At 32.3% G+C, this 9441-nt stretch overlaps 1 non-coding gene across 1 annotated transcript; it reads right to left on the reverse strand.

The window, feature by feature from the left end:
* Positions 1-3190: 3190 nt before the first annotated feature.
* TRNAE-CUC (transfer RNA glutamic acid (anticodon CUC)) lies at positions 3191-3263 on the reverse strand. The gene has a single exon. It is a non-coding gene; the product is annotated as a tRNA-Glu (tRNA).
* Between the last annotated feature and the right edge of the window lie 6178 nt (positions 3264-9441).

Genomic DNA, 9441 nt, shown 5'->3' on the forward strand with positions numbered 1-9441 from the left:
TTTTCTGTATATCTATATATAATATAAAACCGTAACGATGGAGTTGAGGTGTCACTTCTTCATTTTTTACTGATAAAAAATATAATATAATACAATATATTAATTTTAATTATATTATTATATTTATCTATGAAAATATTATTTTATCCGTACTATATCTAAGAGTTCTACAAAATATAAATTAATCCATAAAATCTCTCTAATTCTCTACATATCTATATATTATATTATCTATATATAATACAAAACAATAACGATGGAGCTGATGTGTCACTTCCTCATTTTTTACTGATAAAAAATAATATATAATATATTAATTTTAATTATATTTTTTTAAAAAAAAAAATTTGCACACAATGCGCTTACATTAAGAAGAAAGAAAAATCCCCACCAGACCCAGATGTGATTCGAACCCATAACCCCCTAGCCATGGGTAAGCTCTCAACCACTAGGCTAAGAGCTTCACCACTATTAATTTTAATTATATTATTATATTTATCCACAAAAAGTTTATTTTATCCGTACTATATCTAAGAGTTCTACAAAATTTAAATTAATTCCTAAAATCTCTCTAATTCTCTGCATATCTATATATAATATAAAACAGTAACGATGGAGCTGAGGTGTCACTTCCTCATTTTTTACTGATAAAAAATATAATATAATATAATATATTAATTTTAATTATATTATTATATTTATCTATACAAAGATTATTTTATCCGTACTATATCTAAGAGTTCTACAAAATTTAAATTAATTCCTAAAATCTCTCTAATTCTCTGCATATCTATCTATCTATATATAATATAAAACAGTAACGATGGAGCTGAGGTGTCACTTCCTCATTTTTTACTAATAAAAAATATAATATATAATATAATATTTTTTATTATATTACTATATTTATCTATAAAAATATTAATTTATCTGTACTATATCTAAGAGTTCTATAAAATTTAAATTAATCCCTAAAATCTTTCTAATTCTCTGCATATCTATATATAATATATATAAAAAGTAACGATAGAGCTGAGGTGTCACTTCCTCCTTTTTTACTGATAAAAAAATATAATATATAATATATTAATTTTAATTATATTATTATATTTATCTATAAAAAGATTATTTAAAGTAAATGTGAAAATAAAATAATAATATTTAATTTATATAGCACTTTTATATCATTAATTGTAATTATTAGATTATATTTTTTTTGTTAATATTTATATGTTAAGATGAATTCGTGCATCGCACGGACCAAAAACTAGTATTTTATTAAATAGGTAATGAATTAACTGGTCAATCCCTAATCTGAAGAGTTCTAAGAAGCACCACGAAGAAGAGAGAAAAAACAGTGGAATGTCCAATAAAGAAGAAAATGAGTTAAACAATACTGATTAAAATGAAAATTTGGAGTTCTTTCATTTCGCTGCTGTTTAACGGATATAGATCTCGTCATCTGACAAGTTTGGTTTTGTTTTGTCATTTAACAAGTTTCTTCTTTTCTTTTCAATTCTTGCATTCTAGCTAAGATGTGAGTTTTTCAAGAAAATCCCAGTCCTCGGCTAGCCGAGGCTATGGCTATCAAAGAAACTTTAAGTTGAATTAAGATACATCGACCCAGTGAGAAAATTCAAATTCAGTCGGATTGTCTCGTCATAGTCAAAATAACTCAAATGAGTTTAGATAGTCCTTCATATTTAGTTGATATTATTTCTAATTGTATTCATTTATTACGAGATTTAGAGATATGCTCTATCCCATTTATTAAGCGTTTAGCGAATTCGGCTACCCATGCTCTAGCAAAAGCGGCCAATTTTGTGTTTGTTTGGGGTGAGTTGGTATATCCACTACCATTTCTTAACAATATTCTTTCATCTAATTTAAGTTAATAAAACTTTGGCATTATTTAAAAAAAAGGTAATGAATTGTTTTTAAATTGAGATGTGCATTTTGTGTTTAACGTCATTAAAATAGGTCATATGCTGACCGAAAAAGACATTGTCTAAGATGCTCGATCACTATTGTTGAATCATCTCAAACAAACAATTATCCAAACCATAATTTTTGAGTCAACTAAGAGTCTCGCTAATTCTCATATAGCATCTTCATCTTTAGCTAAATAATTATCCATACAACACCGTGGTTGATTCGAAGAAGCTGAAAGATGATGAAGAAGATGTTTGAACTCTTGCCTTCTTTTATCTATTTGGGTTTCCATAAAAACAATCAATAATCAATACACCGAAAACTTGGCTCAGCTAAATGAGCAACAATTGTCGCAGTATCCGGCTCAACCTCAATCTCATCCAAACTCTTAGCATTTAACCAACTCAAGACCTCTCAAATACTAATTGTTTTCCCATCACGAGGTTGAAACTCCATAGAAAGATGACGAGAAAACACACACACAAAAAAAAAAACTCACCCTTATCATTTCGCACAACAACACTAAACCTTGGGACCCCAAAATCCGCAAGCACCAAACCATCCACATTCACCTTCAAGTTAAGCAGATCGCCCAAAAGACTATGCAACATATCCAGGATGTAGATCGACAAGCATGCTTAGAAATCCCATATAGTAAACCGTCAGGGTATACTATCCCAAACTGACATCCACATCCATAAAATGTCGATCAGTTAACCATCCCCGGTAAACGCCAGAAGAGACCCAAATTGTCACTGATTCCTTCGTAGTCAATACTCATACACCCAACGAATTTAATTCTTCTTCGAAGTGTATTTAAAATATCCAGACATATGCAAGTTTCGAAAAGGAAAATGATATCAGACTTCTGTTGATGGATAAAATCCATAAAAACTTCTACTGTTCGTGGGTTGTTCCGCCCACAAAAAATCCTGACAATTAAACTCTGCCAAACAAAACTGGTCAATTCCACAAGATTGACAAAACTTATATTAACATAATTAATTAAATTTATACTATTGATTTCACTAAGCTTAGATATAATTTACCCCTCAAATTAAACGCAATCCTCACCTAACAGTCCAAAAAGGAAATATTTGGATAATCAAAGACCCAACTGTGAGAAAATTACAAAAATAAAATTTTATGATGGATTGGATTGGATTGGATTGTGATTAAGGCCTTGAAAACATGTCCCAGTTTTATCAAGTTGAGAGGCCAAGCTTATGGCGCGGAAATAGAGTCCAAAAAAGAAAAATTCCGTTGCCGGGAATCGAACCCGGGTCTCTCGGGTGAGAGCCGAGTATCCTAACCGACTAGACTACAACGGAGAGTTGCTAATTCTCACTTCATATCTTATACAAAGGTGTGGATACTTTTTCTGCACTAATTTTTAGAACTTGCTAGTACAATTTTTGACTTCCTATGATCATATAGACGTAAATGTAGTATTTTAGCTAACGATATTTGAATCCAATTATAAATAAAATAAGATGGAGTATAAAATTTCTAATAAAAGTAAAATAAGGTAAAAAGAGTAAAGACTATCTCCTTATAAGGATAGAAATAAACAAAAGTTGATGCAACTCAAAATTCAGTCGAAATGGGGTAGATATTTTTTCAAATTTATCATTTTGATCCCAAAATTGGCATTCTGAAACACAGTCACCTTCACATAAATGCTTATCATAAGTATTTTTTTTTCATGGGAGAGATCTCTCATATAAAATGATCTACATACTTAAAGTTTAATATCCATCATATCTCGATCCTTACCTTACAATCTTAAGCTATGCATGCTATTTCAAACCGCTTACAATTTATTTATTTTAAACGAAGTTACATGTTAGAGCATCTCTAATATTTTTTAGTTAGATTCTCAAGTTAAAATTTTAGGAGAGGGAGTTAAAACGCATCTTTAACAGTCTCTTAGTGACTCTTCATTATTAAGAACATCATCATCTTCTCTATTATTGAGAGGTTTTTCTAGTCTCTCATTATTTCATTTTATTATTGAGTATTCCATATCCTCCTATTATTGGTCAATATAATAATACATAATAAATTTTAATAATAAATGAGTATTATTAGAGATAATATGTATTAGTCACTTTTTAAATTACTAAGAGTCAATTGTTTATATTGCTTTTAGTTCACTCTCTAAAAGTAATATAAACAATTGACTAGGAGTGACTAATACATATTATATTCAACAATATTCCATATATTCACTCCTTATTAATTATTTTATTATTTAAACTATTATGTGTTGTCATATAACCATATTTGCCAACAGTGAGAGGAGATAGACTTCTCAATAATAAATTATTAATAAAAAAATAAATTAAGGAGTGGAAAAAGACTCCTTAATGATAGCGAGTGAATGGATAGTCATTTGAAAATGACTAAGAGTCTTTTCGAATTGATTTTTAACTCCAGCTTCTCAAATTTTAACTTAAGAATCCAATCAATAAATCTCTTGAAATTCCTTGAGACTCTCTTGAAAATGGTCTTTATGCTAAATTCAAATGTTTTCTTTTTCTTTGTGGGGACTGAAATTGGAGATTTTACCTTTTGTACATCAATCAAGGATCAATTAGCTCTTAGGCCTACGTTCAAACATGTTATGGGCCGTTGGGCCTTGTGATTTGTCTAATAATTCAATTTGTGTTTAATACATAATAAAACTAGAGCTTTTTACATCAAAATCATATCTAATTTGCAGTAATGAAACTTTCAAAATGACTTCTTCCATAAAAAACTTTCAAAATGACTTCTCTACATTATCTTACATCCATGAAGTGACTTTTCTACAACCTAAATTTATTTAAAACGAATTTTCCACCACGACAACTTTCTTAAAATCATCTTTATGCCACAATTTGCTTAAATTGTATGTGATGTGTACCGGGCCTGAAAAATAAGGTGTTAGACGTAACAATCAAGCAAATTGAGAGAGTAAAAAGATCGTTTTGAAGATTAAAAAGTCATTAAGCATTCAACTTATTATTATTATAAGTGTTGACGTTTCAGATATTATACACCGAGTACAAAATATATTTTACACTGAATACATCATGAGCCTTGAATTTGGCTAAAAAAATAAACTAGTGTCTTAAATTTGAAAGTGTCTTATTAAAATGATATATTAGTACTTTAAAATTATTACGATTGATTAATCTTTTGAATTTGTGTAAAAGTGATATAAGTTTTAACTCGTTAAAATCTCTCAAATTTTCCAGATAGACTTAAGGAGCTAACAAGTTTTTTAAAAAATAGCTAGAAACCATTAAGGGGGTGTTTGGTTCAAACTTCGGAATCGGAATCGGAATGTTACGGAATCAGAATCGGAATGACTATTTATTTATTTTGTTTGGTTTAATCCGGAATCGGAATCCGATTACTTTTAAGAGTGTTTGGTTCCAATTCTGGAATTGGAATCAAAATCAAAATCGAAAATGAACAAAATTAAAATTTCTTAAATTTTGATAAATAAAATGTGAAAAAAAAGCTACAGAAAAAATTAATTATAAAAATATTTCATAAATGAAATTAATATATAAATAAATATACTATATTATATTATATGATTCAAAAAAAAAAACTATATTATAGTATATATAAATCATCTAAAGCACCAACGTATTATAGTGTAATACTATATTATTATATAAATAAGTATACTATATATATCTTAGAACTAATCTTTTAGGTTTTGATTGGATGGTGGGTTTTGAAGGGTAATTAAAGGGAGAGTATGGAAGGGTAGAGAAGGGGAAGGAGGGGGAGAGATGATATTACCCTTACACTTGTTTGGGAGAGAGGTAGGGGTTCATAAAATTTTAAACCCTTACCTTGTTTGGAATGAAGGGTTTATAAAGGGATGGATTATTATAAAATGACTAAAATATCCCTTTTAATTTTATATATACTTGTATCTTATTTTCACACGTTCTATGAACCATAGGTGCCTTCTATGGTTACTTTGTTTTTGACAAAGTACCATTACTTGGTATGTTTTCACCATTAGATAATGGATTAGAAAATTAATCCAATGGTGAAAACACACAAAGTAAAGCTTACTTAACAAAGTAAGCATAGCCTTTACCATGAACCATATTGTTCCTAAGTACACGTCTACGTCTCATATACCAACAAGAAGCAACACAAACAACATGAACTCCCGCTAACTTATATAAATGATGCATTAATATGACAAGTTTAACTTTGTCATCCATCCTAATAAAAAAATAAATCACTATTTCAGCACAAGTACAAAATAATCAAAATATAAACTAACCAATCCGATGTTCATAAAAATGCATAAAGCATAAACCAAATACCAATCTCCCCAATTTTGAATCTATAATTAAGATAACTATTAGTCTTAATCAGACCACTTTATGAAAAGGATTAGTTAGGAGATAATTGACTATTTACACACACCATCGATGCTTCCACCATGGATTACTGAAGAAGAGTTACAAGTCTACGCTGATAAGTTTCAAGAAACTGGTTTCACGACTCCACTCAACTACTACCGTGCTATGGACCTGTAATTACTCGTCAGCTCTTTTTAATTTCATTTTAGCTGAATACATCAAGTTTAGAATGTTAACGAGACATTTCTAAAATTCAAAGGACCAATCTGTATTTTAGATCAATACTGAGGAGCGTATGATATATTCAGCCTTTCATTTTTTAATTACCTTATACTAATGATATATATTGCAAAATTATCATAGGAATTGGGAGCTTAGTGGAGCATGGCAAGGATTAAAGATTACAGTTCCTACAAAATTGATAATCGGCGACAAAGACATTGGGTTTGAGACATATGACGTAAAGGAATATGTAAAGGAGAGAGTTTCAAGAAGATTGTTCCAAATCTTGAAGTTGTCATCTTAGATGGTCATCATTTTATCTAGCAGGAACAAACCCTCCAAGTTTCCCAACTAATCCTTTTCATAGGTCTGATTAAGACTGATGAATGCATACAACTTTTTTACCCAGCAAAAATTCTTGCATACAGCTCTTTTACCCAGCAAAAATTCATCAATGGGATCACAAGATATCAGAAGGATGAAGAACTTACCTGAAAAATTTGAAGAAGAAACGCGCAGAGAACTGAGAATAGAAACGCACGAACAGAGAGAACGATGTAGAAATTAACCTAGGCTGAATGGAATTAATTAGATTGTTTGAGGTTATTTTTGTCCAAAAAATATTGTACCCTTCTAAACCCACCGATTTGGTGGGTTGAAAATCCTATCAAAACTCATCCATTTTAAACCCTTCAAATCCCTTCATCAACCCTTCAAAACTCTTACCCTCATATTTTTTAATCACCCAAACAAGGGTTTCTACAAACCCTTCCCTACCCTCCCTTTAATTACCCTTCAAAACCCTCCATCCAATCAAAGCCTTACTGTATACATGGGTAGTTACCGTTTCATTTTTTTGTATGGTGCAGGAAGCAGTTGCAAAATGTGGGTTTCTTCAAATTTTTTATATTTTTTTAATTAAATTGGATAATGGAATGGGAATCATATTTGATTAATGGGGAAGGAGGAGGGAATGGTTGATTCCCATAGTGGAGTGAATGTTATTCCCATTTCTATATTAAAATAATAAAACCAAACATTAACAAAGGTAATTAACTATGATCATTCCCATTCCCCATTATAAATAAACCAAACCAAACACCCCCTAAAATTTTTAGGGGTTCAATCAGTTTTTGTGGCTAAATTAAGGATCCTTAGGTATTAAGCCCATATTTTAAAAGAAAGTGATTATCTTTGGTATGACATGTCAATGATTAAATTAGTGGGTTACTAAACCCAGCCCCATTTTCACACTTCCAGCCCCGAAAAAAGACCTAACCGCCCTTTGAACAAAAACTGAAAATTTGAATCCCTCCCAAACTCTCTCAAACTCATTTTCATCTGAATCAAAGACAAAACGTTTGATGAAAGACAATCCGTTATCACCGAGAGTAGACGGGAGTGATGCTACGTCCGAAGTCGAGGTATTTTTCCGATTTAACTTCCTTGCATTTCTGTAATTTGAATTGGAAAAAAAAATCTGGTTCGACACTCGGGCGTGTGAGCATCACGCCCCACCACATGGTCGGGCGTATGAGTATCACGTCCCACCATGTGGTGGGGCGTGATAGCCACACGCCTCACCATGAGGTGGGACGTGATGCTCATACGCCCCACCATGAGGTGGGGCGTGATGTTCATACGCCCCACCACATGGTGGGGCGTGATACTCATACGCCCCACCATGTGGTGGGGCGTAATGCTCACACGCCTGAGCATATTTGTGGCTGTTTTTCGGGTTTAGACACCGAAACGCTATAGAAATGTCACATTCTGATACAAAATGTTCGTTATTAATCATTTACAGGAGGTTTCGTGGGAAGAATTTGACGGAAACGGCATAGATTACAGCTCGCAGTTTTTTCCCAAACAAACATTTCAAACATATCATGAAGCTGTTAACTGGGCAAAACAGACGGCAATTGGGATCGGGTTTGAGTTAACAACAGCGTCGCACAAGACGGGACGCAAGTCAAAGTGGATATTGGTTAAATGTGCTCGTGGTGTTAAGAATTATAAAAGGAAAAAGGATGTGGATATGGATGTTATACTACGGAAGAATACAAAAACAAAGTACTGTGGTTGCAAATTCCATATAAAGGTTATGGAAATCGGCGAATTGGGCGGTTGGGTGGTGAATGGGATTCCTGGAGATAAAGGACAGCACTGTCATCAGTTGGCTGTATATCGTCAGGGCTACAGACAGATGAGCGGACTAAGCCCGGCTTCAAAAAAACTTGTTCGTGAAATGAGTTCAGCTCAAGCTAAGCTTTGTGCTATTTTTGCTGCAATCAAAGAAAAACATCCGGAGGATTGTCCGACACAAAGACATATCTATAACTACAGGGAGAAAATCAGGACTGAGAGCTTTGAGGGTCGGGATGTAATCGGTCAGTTTTATCGGCTTGCTATAGATAAGGACTATATACATTGGACGCAAGCGGTGAAGGGCAGCAATGTCGTGACTCACTTATTTATGGCACATCCAACATCGATCACACTGTTCCGATCTTATTACTTGTTTGTTGGTATGGATTCAACATATAAACAAACAAGTATAAGATGCCATTCTTTGAAATCATTGGAATGACGCCTTCTAACAAAAACTTCTTGATCGCCTATGCAATCATGAAGGATGAAACCGAGGGTAGTTACATGTGGGTGTTACAAAAATTGAAGCTTTTGCTCCAACCTGATGTGCATCCGACAATCATTGCTACAGACCGGGAGTTAGGACTGATGCGTCCGGTTCGTGAGGTATTTCCTCATTCTCATCATTTATTGTGCACATGGCATATTAATAAAGATGTGGAGGATAGAGTTGGCAAGTTGAGTGGAATGAAGAAGTTTGGTGAAATTTTTAAAAATTCCAAATGGAAACGTATAATTGAAGCCCCGACAGAAG

The sequence above is a fragment of the Euphorbia lathyris genome, chromosome 2 (assembly GCF_963576675.1).
Source record: "Euphorbia lathyris chromosome 2, ddEupLath1.1, whole genome shotgun sequence".
Taxonomy (NCBI): Eukaryota; Viridiplantae; Streptophyta; class Magnoliopsida; order Malpighiales; family Euphorbiaceae; genus Euphorbia; species Euphorbia lathyris.